Genomic DNA, 21042 nt, shown 5'->3' on the forward strand with positions numbered 1-21042 from the left:
TCAGTTAAATCAATGTCAAAATCAGTAAGGCTTCCCTTCGCATTTTTTTCACCTGGAAAAAAAACACTGCACAGCTTTTTCAATCAAGTTCTGTTTTTTACTGTCCTTTGGGACACACTCTTTTCTGGATCCCCCACCCTTTTTGGTGCATACCTGCACAAATTCCTGTTCTCTGAAATGCATCCATCCCATCTCAATTTTTCTCTGATTCTTTTGAGCATTCTTTGGAGGGGTTGTACGCTCTCTTTCAGGCATATGATCACATTTGTATCTCGAGAGCTTTCCTCTGAGTCGCTCAAAGATTTTTGACTTGCGACTGCAAGGTTCTTTTTCCTTCCGTCTGCAGTATCCAAAAACAGCCAGTCAATCACCATAGGATGGAAGATACTCTTTTAGCTGGTCATCTCTCATGAGGTGTATGACACTGGCATCAATCTTAAATGAAGAAATATTTATTAAATTCTATGGTCATGCATTAATAATAAAAATAAACAACTGCATATACAGCATCAGATATTTACAAAGCTCTTCCAAACTTTGGTTTTTAATGCTTATGTGTGATTTGTCAAAATTAAACTTTTTCTTATATTAACTACCTTATCTTGTTCCATTCGCTGAACGTCTTCCTCAGGCACATGCCGTGACCTTAAGTAATCACTTAGCTCATCCATCTTGTGACAGTTCAAAAATCCTCTACAGCTATGTTGAATGAAATTAAAGTGTTTATGTTTATATATATATATATATATATATATATATATATATATATATATATATATAAGTGCCTGTACGTGATTTCAGACTCGGCAAGTAACATTAGCCGAAATATCAATGCAATAACTAATGCTATACATGCTAGCTACCTTGGCATACGTATACAAGGCGCTTGAAACGGAAATTAACGGTATGGACCATATAACATTACTGTATAAAATAGGCAACATTATTGCATTAGCATGTGCTTAAGAAAAGCTAGCTAAACTGGAAAGCGACAGAGGACAACTTAGTGCACACGTACAGTAACAACACGTTAACGGCATAACTTTTCAAATCAATATAACGTTAGGTCTTTATGGCACTAACGTTACGTTACATGTAGGCCTATCGTCACTTAGTATGTTAGGATATTGTAGCTGTAATAACACTTACCAGCTCTTGATTAAATAACTATGTGTGCAGGCTAGGATTGCATGTCGTTTGAATGGTTAGGCCAGAAAGGTGAAGCCAGGGACCGAAGCACTGGACCGAAGTGACCTTTGAAAACCTAACAGTCTCCGTTTGAAGACGGCGCCAGTGAGACTGGCGCATGCGCAAATCTTATCTCATAATTATGACTTTTTTATCTCATAATTTCGACTTACCAAGGATATATTTTTATTATCAAGACAAGGTTTTCATCAATTTCTTTATTTTTCACTGGCGGAAATAGGCTTCCATAACATCAAAACACAACAGTGAATATAAAGAGAGAGAGGGACCACTACACTAATCATAAATATGTGCATAGTTTGCTTACAAATAAAACTATTTTAGGAATACGGCCTCACTTTGTAGAAAACTGAGGTGGCCTTTATCATATAATGAATATCCAATCAAGAAGATTAAGTAATAACACACAATGCTATACTAATAATGGAAGTCATGCAAAACTCTAATGCTTTTAAATGAAAATGTATGCTTGCATGAACGGTCATATATTAGGATTTGAGTTAGGTTATTAGATTAGGATCATGGGGGGATTTTATTCTTATGTCAGTGTTCAGGAAAATACTGACAAGAAATATTTTTGAACTAGTCTGGTAATGGCATTTTCTGCTTAAATAATGTGACATATTTCCCCCCTCTCCTTAAAACCAGAAATAAGATAGCATATATATTAAGATGTAAGCATTCTGTGAAAGAAAGCTCGAGACATTAATAATGAATAAAAGGAAAAAAATATGCAACCAAAAGTGTGACATAAATAGGCACAAAGTTACAAATATGTTTGATATCAGGGAATTAAGAATAGGGAGATTTGGGAGATTCCTCTTGCGTCCCAGCACATTGTTTTGGTGAAGTCGTTGTGTAAAGACCGTGTTCTCTTAGCTTGAATCAAAGCTAAGAGAACATGGTCTTTACACAACGACTTAATTAACAAGTAAAGCCATTCATAGATAAGAATACAATTTCAGTGAGAATTCCACACTACATGCTGAGCAGTTGTAGTATGCAGCAAATGTAATGTACAAAATGTGAAAAATTTCCCGATAAGCAAGCCAATAAATCAGAGTTGTCATTTCTCAGCATCCAAAAAGGGTGGAAAATAACATAACAGAAATCTGCTGCAAAACAAAGCCTTGAGACAACGGCAACTGTGAGATTCTTCGATAACTAAACTGGTCTGCGGAGATAGTTTTTGTCTACGAGTTAACATTTCGCTGATAAATTTTATTTTTGTATTTTTTTTTTGTAAGTTCTTTATAATGCTAAATGATAAAACTATTTTCAGTAATGATAAGCTCTGCATTAACATTATGTTTCCTGACTAGTTTACCTATTATTATACTGAAACAATTCCTATAGTTTATTTTGTCTTTATTTCCCAACTGAAAACATCAGTCTCATACATTCTCATTAGGGATCCCTCGCAGCAAGTCATGATATGCATTTCCAGTGTCTCCCTGCTTGCCAGTAAAGGTACAGCCCGGTGACACTCAGGGGACTGATGATTGGAGTGATGGCAATGCCACTGAGAAAAGGATCCCTAAAAGGTATTTTCAGGGGAATGTGCTGTAGACAGCAGAATGGCCTCCATTGCCCCAGGGATATAAAAAAGAAGAGAAAAAGGGAGACATTTCAGAGCTAGCCAATGATGGTGTTTACCATCAAGGAGCTTTCCAAGAAAGAACTGAAAGTCAACAGTTAGTCAACAGTAAGAGTACTTAAGAAATGAAATACAGCAATGTTTAGTCTCAAATGCTGTCTGAGTGCAGGTTTTCGTCTTTTAAGTCATGATTTAATTAGAATTTGTAGTCAAGGGCATGATCAGCTTTGACCATTTGTTTCCCTTGTTTTTCTTTTCCAAAAGAGAAAATGGTGAATATAAAAATACTTTGAAAAGTTGTTTTGATTTAGACAAAAATCTTGTGGTTGAGAAATCAAAACAAAGTTGATAAACTGCTGACAAGACCTCATTGTGCACTTGTAAAATGTGATTATTAGATGCAGCAACTGACTGTGGCTGCCTGTAGGGTACCAAAGGTTCTCAGAGATTTTGTTTGTTTCTGAAGATCCAAAAAGGAGAAAGCAACAGAATTGCTTTAAATTACAGGTCGCTAAATTATAACTTATTGCAAATTAAACTCTAACAAAATTAATTATGCTGTATTGGTGATGTTATTATTCATTGTAACAAATATTCATACACCAATACATATACATACCAGAGGCAAGTATGTTTTATAGATTACTCATTAAGTAATCTATAGTAATTCTTCATTAGCAATTAGATATCACATTTACACAGGACAGTAGGATCCATCACAAACAAACACACAATGTAGTTTTTGAGATTATCTGTTGCTAGTTAATTTAGCCAGCTCTCTGGTAAATAAAACCAGTTAGCTCTCTGATAGGAGCTTGCATGTTTAAGCCTGCATCTTACAAAACACCTGATAATATCCATAATATTATTTTTTGCTATAAAAACACAATTATTCGCTTGAACATATAAGGGTCAGTTTTCTTTCCTGATATGGCCAAACCAGTGTGCCTAAATCGATATAGGGACATGAGTTAAAAGTAGGGCTGTCAGCGTTAACGCGTTAATCGCGATGCGATTAAGGGCCGACGCGATGCGATTAATTTTTTTTAATCACATTAATCGCATGCCAGCATTTATTAATTTATTTTACAGTTCACTCGGCTTTGCGTCGTGCCTAACAGGCTACTATTTTGACCCTTTGCAGCACCGTTACTTATCATCAAGCTGCCACTTCCTCGTATCACATCCTCCTGCTGCAGGCATGATGGATAAAGACAGCAGCAATGAAATCCTGAATGGCGCTTTTTATTTTCCAAAACTCCCGAACGGCTCGTAGACAAGTCGAAAGCCATATGCACATTGTGTAAAGCCGAATTACAATATCACGAAGCACGTCAAGCTTGAGCTACCACCTACGGGAGTCGGCCAAAAAGGACGCCTCACACGCCGGGAGACGGCTGAAAAGCACACTTCATATGTTGGGAGGCGGCCGCAAGGCGGCCGCTAGGGACGAGACTACACAGAAAGGACGCGGAAAGGACGCGGAAAGGACGCGGAAAGGACGCCTCACATGCCGGGAGACGGCCGCGGGGGACGCGCGACAATAACGGGACAGTTGTGATTAGGAAGACTACGGGAAACAAAACGCCACACGCGGGACGCTGATCACTGGACGTCAGTGAGTAACATTATTTAGGAGTTATACACTATATTGACTCTAGTAAGGATAGGAATTTTTAGTTTTTTAGTTAGGTACTTGGAGGAATTGTGCAATAATGACAGATTCACGCATTTTTCTTTTGTTTACAAAAATAATAAATAACTACAAATCTTAAAATCAAGTTCATAAAGTAACTTTCTTTGCATTCATTTGATTCCCAATCAAGATACACTGGTAAAAATTGCTTTCGATTGTTAATATGTACTTAAAAGCTGTTCTGAAATGCAAAATAATAGTATTTTAATCATGTGATAAAATATGCGATTAACTATAGAAATTCAGCGATTAAAAAAAATTAATCGTTTGACAGCCCTAGTTAAAAGTCATCAAAATGAAACTTGAGTAAAACTAAAAGAGCAATGTATTAGAGATATTTATTGGAATTTAAAATTTCTTAGTTTGGCAAGCCACTGTGGCAGGTAGCAATTAATGTAGCTTTAAAGTGCCCATATTATAAAACAAAATCACTTTTTCTGGGATTTGTCGTGTTATGCTGTGTCTCTGGTGCTTCCACACACATACAAACTTTGAAAAAAATCTATCCATGCTGTTTAGAGTGAGATACAGTTTCTGAATGTGTCCTGCCTTCAGTCTCTGGGTGAGCTGTTCAAAATCGGCACAGCTTGTGACGTCACAAGCCAAAACGAGCTGGCTAACCGCAACCATTAGCTCGTAGCATGCTAACGCTAACGCTAGCATGCTAACGCTAGCATGCTAACGCTAGCATGCTACCTCGTTCTCAATAGCAAAGCACTGCTACAACACACACAAGTTCACCATAATCTACAAGAGAACTACTTACATGTGCGCCCTCATTTAGAAGTCTCCCAGCTAATCCTGCCTTGTAACTGACTGAAGTTATAGAAACAGCCTTTCTTTTACTGTCTATGGAGCTAGCTAGCTGACATGATCTACATCTGAGCTACTGCGCATGTGCAAGTGCAATCAAAGATAGTACAGAAGAAGAAGAAGAAAAGAGGTCTCACTCTGTAGCTAAAACAGAGACCAGCTGAAAAGAGGATCTGCAGCAGTGAGAGAGAGCACTGCAGTACAACAAAAATATGGTGTTTTTTGAAAATGAAACCATGTAAACCTATTCTGGTACAACCTTAAAATACAATTATGAACCTGAAAATGAGCATAATATGGCTGCTTTAAAGTAGTTCGTAAACTGTAAGAGGCTTGTAATCTAGAGGAACACAAAAAGCTTGGTTATTAAGGAAATTAATAACTTAAATAACTAAACTTTCCACAAATTCAGCTGAGTCATTGTTAACAAAACAAAAACAAAAAATATTGTTAAATACAAACACACAGTAAAGTCCCACCACAACTACCCTAAACCTCAACTCCACCTGGCCTTGGCCTACTCAAAACCTAAATAATGCATTCTAAAAACTGAAAAAAATGTGTTCAAGTGGTGTAGTCCAGTGGAGCAGGTCGCAACGACATACTGTATTCATATCATATCTGAGTGGAAACCTTTTCACCCACACAACATAACAGTAGGCCACACTTGCATGTAAAATCTATGCAAATGCACTGCTCACTCAGAATATGTAATTAATAGAGAGCAATTAAAATATGACTATAAAATATGTGTAAGGCACTGCATGTTAATTCAGCGCTTTAGGAAAATAAAAGCTCAGAGATCAATGTTTTCTAAATATCCTGTATGAACTATTAACTACTAGTGGAATTACTGATTCACAACAATTAAAACTAATTGTTGCCCAGTTCTGAATCCTATCCACATTAAGAATGCATTTGTGAATGCACAAAGCGATGCTAAAATGTAGAGTGGTAACAATGAAGTCAAATATGATGGGCAAAATCATTTCTAATAAATGTAAAACAGTTTGTATGTAAATATGAATTCAATGTTGTGTTGGTGTTTTAGTGGAGGTGGGACATTGACATTTCTGGTGTGAAATCGTAGGAGGGAAGTGTTAATTCCCTCCACCTTTTAATGTTTACATCCATTAGACAACAGCTGATCAGTGGAATCCAGAGCATATCTTGCATTTGTAACACTGTAAAATAGAATGTGATTGCTGCCTTAAGTCATGACATAGTGACTATCCTCGGTCTTTCTTCTGTTTCTCTATGCTGCACTGGTGTCGTTTTATTAGGTGACAGGCATTCAACTAAGACCGGTACTGACTAAGACGAGTCGATGACGAAATGCTACCGTCATCATTAAACGCTGACTGTGGTAATATCAACATGCTATATGGTTGACAAGAAAAAGAAGAAAAAAACACACACCGCCAGCGCCGACTGTCCTTGTCAGTCCTCGGTGTCTCGCATTGCCAGACCTACATACAGAGCGTTTTGTCAGTGCTGGAGGATAGTCCTCGGTCGGGTTCGGGCGGTTAATTAAAGTGGATCAGAACGACTCGGAACTGCACTCTGGCACCTTCAATAAATGAGTAAATTAATCAGATTTTAAAGTTTCATACATCAGTGTTTCATTCTGCAGCAGCGCACCGCCGTGAGTCCATGAACGAGGCAAATGTCTCCAGTTAGTTCACATGTCTGTAATAACAGCAGGACAGTTACGTGTTTGGCAGGACTAGATTAACTGAACTGTTCAATGTAGGACATTTGACACAGGAATAAGACTAAATTACAAAAAAATAGCTGACAAAATTAAGAGAGAAAACATTTTGACTGCTAAAACTAAAAAGCATTTTTGTCTGAAGACTTATTCTAAAATAGCTGCCAAAATTACAGACTGATCTCACAAAGTGGCGTATGTATGACACGCCAATTCGTATGCCGTTTTTGCGTGTTATCTTGACGCATAATCGTTTTTTAGCATGTTTATCAACGCCGTTTGGCCTCCATTGACCTACATTACATGTGAATTATCGCCACAGCGAGTAGTATGAAAGGACGGAGGTTGGTCGGGGTGGCGGATGGATAAAACACAGGACTTTCACCCAGGAGGGCTGAGTTTGCGTCCCGCGTGTGGCGTTTGTCAACCGTTTTTTTTTTTTTTTTTTTTTAATAAAGCCTTCCCCAATGTTCTTTTCCTAAACCCAACCGTTTATTGTTTTCCTAAGCGTGTGATGTTGGTCACCGTCGTGTTTTTGTCGTTTTTTTAGTGTTACTAAAGCCTTTCCCAATGTTCTTTCCCTAAAACCCAACCTTTTTTTTTTTTTACACACGTGACGTTCTCGTGATAGAAGATTAGATTTACATCCGCTGTATACAGCGTAGACATACATGTGGATAGCTCAAAATGGATACAGATAACACGCCATTTAGCTTTAGGAAAGTGGCGTGTATGTTTACGCAAAGTCATGATGCCATGTTGCAAAATTAACACTGCTCCGGCCCCAGTCGTGAAGGTCTGCTAAGTTTTGCAGGCCACTGGATGTCACTGTGCTTGCTGCATTTGAAGCCCCAAAGCTTGGAATCTTTTTTCAGCACAAACAGAAAGAAAGCCCCAAAGCTACATGAGGCTTCATCTGCCCATCACTAGTTTACTTCAAAATGTATTTCGTAAGGCAAATTAGTAGTATATGAATGCATTTTGCAGAACACAGGGTCGGTTTCAAGCTGTTAGCTAGTGATTATTGACTATAATTCTCACGTCTCTCCTAAATATGAATTGAAAACTTTTGCCCTTGCTCTACTGTGTGTACCATTTAATAATGTAGCTAGGTCAATAAAAATCTTGAGAAAAGATGATCTTCATGAAAATTGTGTGACCAGTGGGAGTGTCCTGTAGATACACAGCTTGTTTTCAGCCAGTGGGAGGAGGCACACTTAAAGCCTTTGGTTATTAAATAAAGGATGGGCCGCCACAGTTTTTAGAAATATCACCTTGTGAAGTTCTACATTAGAGGAGTTGTGGACTGTTATACGTCAGTGTATAGAGATCATTTTACAGGTTTTGCCTTAGAGAAGAAGAGATTAATGAGAAGGCAGCACCATTTGACGCCTAATGTTTGTCCACTATAACAAGCTTTCTGACCTTCAAGAATAGAAGTGTACAAGAGGGCCAAAAAGTGCCTTTCCTTATATTTTCTCCTTCCTCCATCCAACCCGCATAAAATAATTCCACAGATCGAATTTCATGCAGTATTTTGGTCTGAATTTTACCTGAGGACATCCTGTTTCCCATTAAATATCTATTGATTCTTTACCCACACCCTCATCAAACCACTTTTCAGCATATACAGTACACTTAGACACACACACAGACACACACACACAAACACACACACACACACACGCAGACACACACACAGACACACACACATTTTAGTATCAACTAGAGACTTTTAGAGGCAGAATGTAAATTAGCAAATCCCTTAGGTAATTAAAAACCAAGCCCCTAACTTATTGCAAGAAGCCTTCCTGACTAACAAACACCTGTGCTGTATCAATTAGGAAGGCTTTATTTGTGTATAATATTAATTGAGTGCAACTCTGTTTAGTTAATTTAAAGATCATATATTCCATTTCCAGCTGTGCATGCACTGTAGTGATTCTGTTAACTGTAATGGTGGTATTCAGTTCAGAAGAGAATTTACATATTCATTTGACCTTCCAAATTTTAGGTTTGTTACAAAAAATGCTTCCAAAGTGGAAACAGAGGATATTGTAAGTCAGAGTAATGAAAGGTTCAGTCTCATAACCAACAGTAGCAAAAGCTAATACTGCTATCTTATTCTTATGTCCAAGACACAGATGATTACAGATGTCAGTGATTCCGCCCACATCTGCTCCGCTTCCTTATTAATCCTACTAGTTTGCATTGTGCGTTATCTAAATATCAAGGGGGGGTGGGGGGGGGCACTAATGTGGGAGTAATTGCACTCCCACATCAGTGCATGTGGCTTGCATTCATGGGCATCCTCAAGTGCAGAACTGAATCCACCGTGACTGTATTAGGTTCAAATGGGTTTGAACTAGATATGCCCCGATCACCTAGCCTGGGAAAACCCTGACCAACTTCCGGCAAATTTGAGATTTGCTCTGCAAGTCAGTCTGGGCAAGAGCCCGTTCAAGCCCATTTCCAATTTTTCCAACTCAAGGCACCAATCACAACCGTTGAGGCGGGCTTTACACCAATCACAACTGTTGAGGCGGGCTTTACACGCTGACGATAGCTCAGCGACGGCGAGCAGCTTTTTGTTTACATTCAACATGACAGCCACCGAAGCGCAGCAACCCATTGATACCTGCTACGTCACCCGGATCGTTGGTCTGATTGGTTAAATGAGTGAGCTAGTGAGTGTGTGTGTTCAGTGTGGTGATGGCTTGTGGAAAGAAGCTGTTCCTGAGTCTAATTGTCCTGGTCCTGATTGACCTGTAGCACCTGCCAGAGGGCAGCAGGTCAGACAGGGGGGGGGGGCAGGATGGGAGCAGTCTTTGATGATTGCCTTAGCTCTGCTGAGGCAGCGGGATGAATGGATGTCCTTCAGGGAGGGGAGGGTGCAGCCGACGGGATGCCTATTACCAGAGCAGTCATTCAGCTGAAGGCCTTGGAAATATTTACCGTTAATTTAAATGTGACACTTTCATCTAAGAAGATATTGAAAACATTATTGTGTTTAAAATATGTTAAAGACAACAGCCTACCTTATTTTATTCTATGTGTTTTTATTAGAATTATTTTCAAATAAAATAACTTTCTTTCTTCAACAAGATTTGGTCTTCAAAAAGTATTTTTCCAAAAATGAGAGGACGGGTCGTCTTATAATCAGGGTCGTCTTACAGTATATATATATATATATAGAGGGAGGAGATTTTCAGCACGAACACTGGTAATGCTAACAGAGGTACAACGTTACGAATGGTCACCGTTATGACTCGGGTTCCTGGGTCTGTTTCCCGATGGTTCAGTAAACTGCCGTTAGCATCCTTGGTACCAGAGTGCTGACCAGGTTTGGATTGCTGTAATGATAGTGGCTATCTGGCTGGGGGCTGACTGTGGATGTGTCCCCGGGCGGGGCTATTGTCAGCTCTCTTCCCGACTGAAGCCTTGCAGCGCCGGGAGAGTGAGGCAGGCAGACTGGGGTGTGCTAGCTGGCTACATTACCTTAGATTAGTCGTCTATCTATACAGTTAACATTACTGATGAATTCGTGGCTTAGCCCAGAGTTGTTAATTGTGGTCAAAACAATCAATCATACTAAAAATAACTGAGCGTGTTGAACGATGTCATAATCTTATGCTACCCACCAAGAATTAGCTAACGTTACAGACCAAGCATTAGCTACTTGTCAACCAGCACCTTTATAGTAAACTAACCTTAAGCTGGATTGATCGATATTGAAATCAATCAATATCAATAAATAAGGTCTCTGTTGTATTACTGTGTTGCAAAGTGGCATGTAATCAATGACAAAACGATGCCATGTGGCAGAAAACAAGTAGTTTTACGTTTAATGAGTATAACTCTGCCTTGTAGTTTAGAGATGTGGTGTCCCAGGAGGAAGGAGTTTAGAATACAGAATTACTGGATTTGCTCTGGAAAAATTTTAATTACTGCTGTTGTAATGAACACTACAGACTGGGACCAGAATTAATTGAGTGACTGGTCACATAATTTACGAACTCAAGAAAGTGGTTGTAGTGTAAAGTTATTCTTTCAAGAGTGTTGTTGCAACCTCAGGTAGCTGCTTGGTTTTGGAAATATATTACAGTTCTTTAAGTATATTATGTTGTGTACAAAAAATGATTGTGAGCCCTCACCTTACAGTCAGCTTGAATCTCGCACTACTAGTATTATTTTAAGCGGAAAGTATTCTGACAATTCTTCTTAAGTACGCATCTGTCCTTGCCATGATAGACATCATCTACTAAAAATATTCTAGTTAATGACAATTGCATCCAAATAATATAATATAATATAATGCTTTTAATTAATCTTGCAAAAGACACTATTAGCACTACAGTTATTTCATGTTGTTATTTTAAGAGTGTACATTACTGTATCTTGAAAATATAATCACATTTATATGTACGCAACTTGGATTAAAATTAAATTTGTACGGACTGCATACAAAATCTCACTTGATATCGTTCTGTGTTCTGGGAGTAGTACATTTACTTTTGTTTGCCTCATTGCACACCATGATGAAAATGCTTCCTACTCCACCTGCTCATTAATCAGGAAGGCAGTGCAGATGGCATTCTTTGACAGAGAAGAAAACATGGAAAGATATCAACTTTTTGCAGCTAATTAATCCTTCGATTCTTTGAATGGAATTGCAAACCACATAAATTAGCCTAAAAGTAGAGGAGGAAAAGAGTTGTGTGCATGTCTCCTTTTTCAGTTTATAAATGTGTTTTGCTTGAATCTTTAATGTGTTACATACTTATCCTCTTTCCCAGAAATGGTAATTCTATGATTTACTTTCCACAATGATTTTCCAGGAGATATTTACTGTTTCCAGGTTTATGTTGATGTTCGGCTTTTCTACTGCAGCGTAACAAACTAACACCACGTGGCAGAAGAGAAGTTAAGCTGTTGAAGTATAGAAAGCCCGAACACACTGTACAAAAAATATAATTCCCATGACAAACAAACAGTAAAGCGGGGGCTTTCAACCTACAGTACATGCTCTTTGAGACCTCTTGCACTATTAACAGATTGCTCATCAGAAGATGCCTTGAGTGGAAAACAATATTCAACAGCTAGCTGAGCAAAACTGAGCAATCAAAACTACTGCAATCAAAGCAGTGATTTACTGGCTGGTAAATGGCAGTATACATTAGGGCTGGGACGATATGCTTTTGTCCCGAATCGATTCTTTCATGATACATGGGTGACGATTAGAGTTGTATTGCGATTTTCATTTATTGCGATTCTAAAGTATTGCGATTCGATAGTATTGAGTATTGCGATTTTCTTTTCCTTCAACAAAAACAAAAGTTGAATAACACACTTCTAGAGACAATACATCATTAGACATTTCTAAAAACTATTTGTTTTCACATTATCAAGTCAGTCAGTCAGACATTTATTTCATTTGTAAAGAAGTACATAACATGTATTTTCTGCTTCGCTCTGTTTCGCTGGAAACGGATATAATGTAGTCGCTGTCAGCGGTACAGTATGAACAGAAAATATTCAGATGAATTATTGGTAAAAATAAAAATATCGATTCTCGGGAAAAGAAACAATTTTAAAAATCATTGCAAAAAAAAAAAAAAAACACGATACATACGATTTCCGATTTTTTTCCCCCACCCTATACCACCAACACAGGCTGAAACACCACCTTCAGAAAGGGCATTTTGGTGCTACATAAATACGCGCTCGACCCGTAAACGCTCAGCACTCTAAACACAAAACTTTGTTCTTTACACAATCAAGCTGGGTCCGCTCAAATCACTGCTATCAAACTTAGATAGTACTCAGCATGTCACAGCTCTGTCTGCATAGTCTAGAATATTGCGATAGATATTCATTTCGTTATTTTTAAACATATGTAAAATTACACAAGTTATGGGAAAACGCATCAAAATAGATTCATAACAAATACAAGGTTTATTTCAAATGACAGTCATATTGGACAAAGGTTATTAGTTTTGCATTTTTCATTAGTTTTTATTTTTATTTCGTTTTGACTTTTTGTTTTCAAATTCAGTTTAGTTTTAATTAGTTTTTAAAGCGGGTTTGCTAGTTTAGTTTAGTTTTTATTTTTTGAAAATGCTTAGTTTTAGTTTAGTTTTTATTAGTTTTAGTCTTAGTCTTTTTTTGTAATATGGGTTATTTGTCGGGGGATTCAAAAAGGTCAGAAAAAGTATTGTGTAATAATAACTCAACAAAAACATCATACCATTTTAGAAATATGTATTCACAATGTATTCAACAATAACATCAGTACATAAAATGTAGCCTACATATGGTCATAAATATGTTAACAGTCTACACAAGACACCGCAGTAAGTGCAAAATGTGTAAGTGACGTGTTCCAGGAAAAAAACCTATATAGCCAACAGACTAAAGAAGAAATATATGAACAGGTGTTTTGAACTTTGGTTCGAGTAAAGTGGCGAACTTTTTGAAGTCAATCGACTCACACAGTTGTGTAGACATCCCAGTATCAATCCACATATTAACCCACGCTTCCTCCCACTTTTGGTGTTCCTGCGTATTTACTAACCAGCAGCTATCGGGTTGCCGGTGAAAGCCCTCCTGTAGTGTTCTCTGTCCTGCTGTTGTCTCTGTCATGCTGCCTGGCCCTGTATCCATACATCCATGCCCGTAACGTTACCGGGGTTAGCTTCTGTTTCAGGGAAAGGGGGCTTTGCGTTCTCCTTTACCTTGTTAAGGTAAGCTAGGTTAGCCTCCTAGCTTGTGTGCACTTCTCAAATGTACTTTCAAATTCGTGGAATTTTTCCCTGTAATAAATTGTCCACATATTTTACCACCTTCCACTGCAAGGCACTTGCTTTTATTCGACACAGTCATAATCAAATAGGTGCCGCTTTCTTCCGACTTTTGGTACCGCCATGATGCCAGGCGAGGGGCACGGACATGTTGTGTTCAATTTGACATGGAATGTCGGGATTTCGGGGTTCCCAGTCGGAAACTATACATGTCTACGGGAAATGTCATGGTCAGAGAGATATAACGTTATTTGCTCTATGAAAGACATCGACAAAGACGAACACTAAGGACATTTACTCGATAATTTTATTTTAGTTAGTTTTGCAAACAGACATTACAGTTTTAGTTTAGTTATTGTTTTTTTGTAATGCCTCATTTTTATTTTTATTTCAGTTAACGACAATGTTTTTTCCCACCTAGTTTTCGTTATTTCATTCGTTTTCGTTAATGATTATAACCTTGTATTGGACTGGTACAACATGAATAAATAAATAACGACCATGTCTACAGAACAGGACATGTTTTACTGGTTGTACAGTATAAAATACATAAATAAAGAGAACAGGACACAACTTTTCTTTCGCTTCTCTGATTCATTCCGTTTCGTTATCTCTATTTCTTCACTTACACTGTCACTCTGTCGAAATATGCACACACGTGGTACACTCCATAGGGTTTGTCACGTAGTGGACCCGTGCGCTGACGTTCACAATTAATTGTGATCGGTACCCGGTTCACAGTCACCTATTTTCGGCTAAACTTTCTTCGGTGTCGTCTTTACTAAAGCCAAAATGTGTCCAGACGACAGACACAGCATTTTTTTTGGTACCAGCTGCTCCTGTTGCTCAGTTGAATCTGTGTTTGAGTTCTCCTCCATGTTGCTTCCATGCCGCAGACTGGATGGGGCGGACTCACGTGACTACACACGCGGTAGTACGTTATAACGAACACAGACAGTGGGGAAATTATTAACAGGGTTAAAAAAAACTAAATAACCGACATAGGAAAATTAAGTTGGTTAGAGGTTCTGAATTATAACACTTTTTTGGAGATTACCATATGTCATATCTAATAAATTATTAAATTCATGGGAGATCTAATGTGGAGGTTACAGGACACTTACACAACTACTCGGGTTACAGTACTCTTCACCTGGTCTTTTCTGTACTATTAAACATTTTGGCCCTAAATAGGCTCCATAAAAATGTGAGCACAGGCCACAAGACTTGTACTTCACACAAATAAACACAAAACTCCACTCTGTAGAGCTATTATTAAAATGCCAGCCCCTACAAAGATTTACCTTCATGAATCCCTCCAAATTCTCCAATGTCCTACCAGTTCATCCCTAGGCTACAATGTTTGTTTGAATATTTGAGTGACTGTTTCACATATACATCTTTTATGACCGACATCACCGGATTAGCGGGGTGCCAGGATTGAACAGTGGTCAGGGCAAAGTAAAGAGTACACTACTAAATCTCTTCGGCTTTTCATTCTTATTTCACCACGATCCAGGAGGACAGGGGGAGTTCGCTTGATTTAGAGAGAAATTATACCCAAGAAACAAATATTTTTCTGCCAACTAGGGCTGCAACAACGAATGGATAAAATCTGATGATTCAAAAAGTTGGCAACGAATTTCAATATTGATTCGTTGTATCGCGCGACACGCCACTCAGTCGCGGAGATAAAAGCAATTGAGTTGAGTGCCGTGCGGAGCGGCGCGGAGCTAAAGAAAAAAAAAAAAAGAGCAGAGCGGGGGTAGAGGAAATACGGAGAGAGACCGGAGAGACCCTTAACGTTGTTCTGAAACACATGGCGGAGGCAGAGAAATCAGTACGACCTAAGTCATCCAAGGTGTGGGAGCATTTCACACTAAATAAATCGAAAACGTGTTAATTGCAAGATAAGCAAAAGCGACATGGCATGGCACGGGCGCACCACAGTGATGATTCAGCACCTAAAACGTAAACATGTTGGAGTCCTTGATAAGGAGGAAGGGAGTTCAACAGCAGGGTAAAGTCACTACAGAATCCTACTTTTGTTCCGTTTTGAAGTGAGGAACGTAACGTCCCTCTTCTGGTGCTGGTGTTTACTTGACAAGCATGACAAGCTAGCGTTAGCTCGTTAATAACAGTAGTAAAGCAGGACTAAAGACACGTTTTTATTCACTCGCCTTTTTTGGCCCATTCATTTTTCAGTCTATTGTCATGTATATATTCTGTGCTTTGTCCCATATCAGTTATTGTTGACGTATATATTTGTGTGTGTTGTACTTTTTAATTTCATTTTAAAGTTCTTTTATAGCACTTGGTCATCTTAAACTGTGTTTAAATGTGGTGTACAAATGAACTTAACTTGCACTTACTACAATGATGGTAATAATTTAATGAATAAGCTTCAAGTGAACGTGTGTGTGTGTGTGTGTGTGTGTGTGTGTGTGTGTGTGTGTGTGTGTGTGTGTGTGTGTGTGTGGTCTGTATCTGCTTTTTGGGTTACTTACCGTTACACAACTATTAACTAAAACAACATGTATGGAAGTATGTATTGAGTTGATGAAAATTAATGTTTTTTTGTTTTTTTATCCGATTCATCGATTAATCGAAAAAATAATCGACAGATTAATCGATTATTAAAATAATCGTTAGTCGCAGCCCTGCTGCCAACCACAAGTACAAATTGTGTATTGATGAAGGGTATTTATTTATTTATTTTCATTTTATCCATGACTCTGTTCTGACTGTGAATACTGAAGCCTGGTTCCCCAATGGCATTTGTAATGATTGAATACAAATTTAAATCTTTCATCGAAAACATTTCTCATTCAGCAGCCACAAGGACTTCCACTGCCAGCATGTGAAATGAATAACTTTGGCAAATCTAAATCTGTCATTTGATCTGGCTTTTCCCAGCAGATGATGCTGATCCATGCCTGTGCTTTCAAATACACAACTGCAGGCATTGCATTGGGCACACAATCTGGTGCGTTAGCACAATCTGGATGATAATTCCAAAGCACAGCTGAGCAAATACTGTTACACAACAAATCATAAATAAAGTGACTAACAACTAAATATGGGAAGCAAATTGCCTTGGGTGAATGTAAATTGAGTTATTTGATGCAGCAGGTAGTGGGACAGCAAACAGAAAATAGGCTATATGAAACTGTGTCTATTGTCTTAACAGCACATAAGAGACCTGGTTAGCTTATTTCATAATGTAAGCTTAAAAGTCCCATGCAGTCACTATTCACTATAACCCCAAAACTTACCTTGTATGCCACGATATGAGCAGATGTGAAAATAAAAATTCAAATGAAATATTTATTAGAAAACCCTTACATTCCTTAGCTGAGAATAAAATAAAAAATAAAAGCACAGCTTTGAATACCTGGGATGTTTGTAACTTTAGTCAGTACTCACTGTTCCTTGTAAAATCCGGAAGCTGTTAGCGAACAGTCTTGCAAACACTCTGTCCAGTGGTGAGGCTTTATCAGCGTGCAGCAAGCAAGCTGGCTCCTCCTCGCATGCAGCGGGAAGTCCTGACATCTCTGTAGCAGTGTGTGGCAGCATCAGAAACACACTACCCACACATCCAGAAACAATAATTAAACCTCTTTTCTGTATAACTATACATGTCCATATGAATTCAGTCTCTTGTGAGGGTGACAGCTAACAGCTAGCAACAGTCCACGCTTGGTTACAGCGTTGTGCCAACTAACGTTAAGTTAACTTGCATTAACCTAAATTACCAAGAGAAAGCCACTCGACACAAGGCTCACCTTCCAATTTTACAGGGTTACAAAAATATGCAACACGTCAGGCCTTTCCCTTAATTATCTAACTGTAGCTTAAAAGACTTTTCCGAGTTTTACACAGGTGTTTTGCTTCGTTCCGTTTATCATTTATTTTTTCTTGTCTCTCGTTCGATTTTGTCCAACCCATCTACTCCGTAGCTTACAGTACTCATTACTGATTGGCTAATACACACGACTGGCACCTGGCTAAACAATAAAAAACCAAGAAATAGACCATGGCAGATTCAAGGGTACAGTAGGTGGCGGTATGCACCTAAAAGTTCTTTGCAACCCGCCAGTAAACAAGTGAAAACGAAGAATAAGACAGATTCAAGGAATGCTCCAAAATAAGGATATTTCAATTGTTCCACAAAACCATTAATGTGACCATATACATGCAAAATGATGCACAATACATTATTGACATTTAAAAAATATACATTGCAACTGAAATGCATGTCAAATGAAACGATAGTGTAAGCAAAATTAGAGAAAGGTAGCTAACAGCAAATGCACACCTGGTTAACGCTTCCCTGGACTTTCCTATGGGAAGCATTTGGGACTGTCTCCTTTTCAGTAGATGAGGCAGTCCCATACGGGGCTAACACAGTAGCCTAAAAGCCATCGCCCCAGTTATTCTCAGATACAACTGACCTGTATTGCTCAGTGCAGGATTTTTCATTTATCTGGCACCTTGCATGCTGCAGCAAACTGAACTCTCAGGTGTGTAAATGTGGCTCTGATTGACAGTATTATCAGTATATGTTTCCCTACATCCTGGTATCAATTTGCTTTATTGTAGATGCAGTGCCAAGCATATAAATCACTGAAAGTCTGGTTATGATAAAATATCTATTTACATGTAGTGGAAGTCAATAACAGAAGATTGTTCCAAGTTGAAATATGCCATCAACAATTGGTTAACAAGCATCATTCATATGCTAATTTGACTTGAAGATTAAATATTGTAAACACTTAAGCTGTATCCACAAACAGTCAAGAGTGACTGATGGACATATTAAGATCTAATTTACCAAATGTAATGTGTTTATCTTGCTACATGCTACCAAGTTATTGAACAAATGGTAATGATGCATAATCAACATACAATTAATAACCTTTTGGGTTAGGTAAAAAATAAAACTCTACAATCTGTTGACAACAGCAGACAACTGATATACACAGAGACAAACACATGCACACACATCAAAATAAGTATATGTGATCACTTGCTCATGGCACTTATTTACTTGATAATTCTATAAACTACACATTGAGTTGTCTTGCTGACAGATAACAAAGCACATTTTACTGTTCACATTGACCAAAACTGGACCAAAATGAAGTACATTGAAATTGTTTTGTATTGTTTTGTTGTGTATTAATCTTTGTTGTATATAGATATCTGCAAATATTTGCTTTTCTGAGCAACTTCTTAGTCTTCTGTGTTTGTTCATATATAGAAATATTAACTTTCCCCAAATAAGGTTGACCCACCCAAAAATTAAATACAGCATACAAATATCGCAAAAGCCCCAAATGCTAAAAAATAGTTACTAAAATTACAATAGTAAGACAGAGGCTAGATGCCGTTCCAAATGTGACTATGTTCACTCATATTAAGATTCTTTCTCCAGAATGGTAGCACATTCAAGCAGCACAATAAAGGAGTCATCCAGTCAAGAAAAATCTGTTTACATGTGTGCAAACGAAAACATGCACACTGACAATTGCTGCAGCTTTCTGTGAGCCACAGCCTCATATTTTTCAAACAAATTGACTTCCATTACATCGAACAACTGTGGCGACTTTGGTACTTGCTTTGAGCATAAAGCAATATAGCAAAATGGATCGGTTGTGTTCTCAGAGCTGATGTGCACAGAAATGTGTGAAACAATTAGGCATTCTATTTTCTAATAGGTGTCAGGAATATTACTGCCTCCAAAATAAAATTTTCTTTATAAAAATCTAATTTCGTAAATCAGCAGGTGGTACAGTTGAAAAATACATTAAAGGTGCATATAGTATACAGATTGTTGAAAAGATTGATTTTAACAACCAAGCAATTATGAAATTGCAAACCAGAGTCCAGTTTGAGTGTGTTCTTTGTGTTTAGTGCAACTTTCATTAACAGGCCATCACTCATTGGTACCATCTTAGAGTCACCTTCTCACACTGAAAAAAAAAACGGAGGAGTGAAGGAATTACATAGCTGTACATGGCATTCCTCTGATCAATGTAATGCCTGTGTCCTGCTGAGAGCTACTACTGGGCAGGTGTTGCTGCAACAGATACAGAGAAGCTGAGAAGAAAGAAAGGGAGAGAGACAAAAGAAAGAACAAAGAGCCAGGGGACGCTGAAAAAGGTATAAATTTGAAACATGAGAAGGAGGGAGAATGAAGAGGATTAGGGGCAAAGGGAAAGAAACACGAAAGAAAAGAACAGAGAAAATTGTCAATAATGGAGCCAGTATAGCTGATTACTTCATTCTGTTGCTGCTGTGACCTGTATGTTTTCTGCACCCTGGCTCCATCGAAAATACACAGAGAGAGAAAACGTTACAACGCAATTGTTGCAATATAGAAAAATAACATTGTTGGTACATTAAAAAAAATCTAATTAAATGGAAAATTAAGTTTTATCGCAAATGGGGACAGTTTCCAAATATGTGACATTGTCATTGATACGTGAATGACTGGGTATTAATTTGCACATTATATATTAAATAGAGTTGCAACTTGCTGACCTCTGTGATGGGAGGTATAAGGAATATTACAGGACAGACTTCCATTGGGCTGGACACTGTCATAAAAATACTAAGCCACTTATTCCGAGTGACTATGAAAAACAATATGTGCAGTGCTAATTTCACTGAGCACTGAATACAAAAACAATTAGGCTTGGTAAGGAAGTTCACTTTAAATGTTGCGCACAGCACCTTTGTTTTTTGTTTTTTCAACAGGTCAGTTCACCAAATCTATTGTGAAGTGACACCATATTTGTTACTGTACATGGACAACTAGTAACCACATATTTCACTGCTAAAGCTGCAACTTGTAACTCGTTGGCATCATTAAATAAATACATCTGTCTCCGTCTTAAATACACACTAAAAAGAATCAAGGACTTGTTATGCCATTTGTTGGTGTTGGAAAGCCCTCAATCAATAATTAGACGGAGACCAAACGTGGAGGCTGGCAGTTTTATTGAGGCAATTACTCACATGCACTCACAGTAAAAACGCCTGCGCTCTGATTGGCTACCTTACCCAGTGCTGCTGTAGGAGCAATTACCTCAAAACATAAAGCTAGTGCAGTTTCACATGTGCATTTGTGAACTTTTACCCACACAAAAGTAAACAAATATACTAAACCATTACTTGTCAGGTTGAATGTGGTCAGGTTGCTCTGCCGAAG

General features: G+C 38.1%; 2 long non-coding RNA genes across 2 annotated transcripts; one reads left to right on the forward strand and one right to left on the reverse strand.

The window, feature by feature from the left end:
- Positions 1-348: 348 nt before the first annotated feature.
- On the reverse strand, positions 349-1220 carry LOC116054730. The gene is made up of 3 exons (XR_004106130.1): positions 1150-1220; positions 597-699; positions 349-435 (listed from the first exon to the last, which is right to left on the reverse strand). It is a non-coding gene; the product is annotated as an uncharacterized LOC116054730 (long non-coding RNA).
- A 6743-nt stretch (positions 1221-7963) lies between these two features.
- Positions 7964-17590, forward strand: LOC118494732. The gene is made up of 4 exons (XR_004896903.1): positions 7964-7976; positions 11974-11985; positions 13106-13108; positions 17483-17590. It is a non-coding gene; the product is annotated as an uncharacterized LOC118494732 (long non-coding RNA).
- The last annotated feature ends 3452 nt before the right edge of the window (positions 17591-21042 follow it).

The sequence above is a fragment of the Sander lucioperca genome, chromosome 3 (genome assembly GCF_008315115.2).
Source record: "Sander lucioperca isolate FBNREF2018 chromosome 3, SLUC_FBN_1.2, whole genome shotgun sequence".
Lineage (NCBI taxonomy): Eukaryota > Metazoa > Chordata > Actinopteri > Perciformes > Percidae > Sander > Sander lucioperca.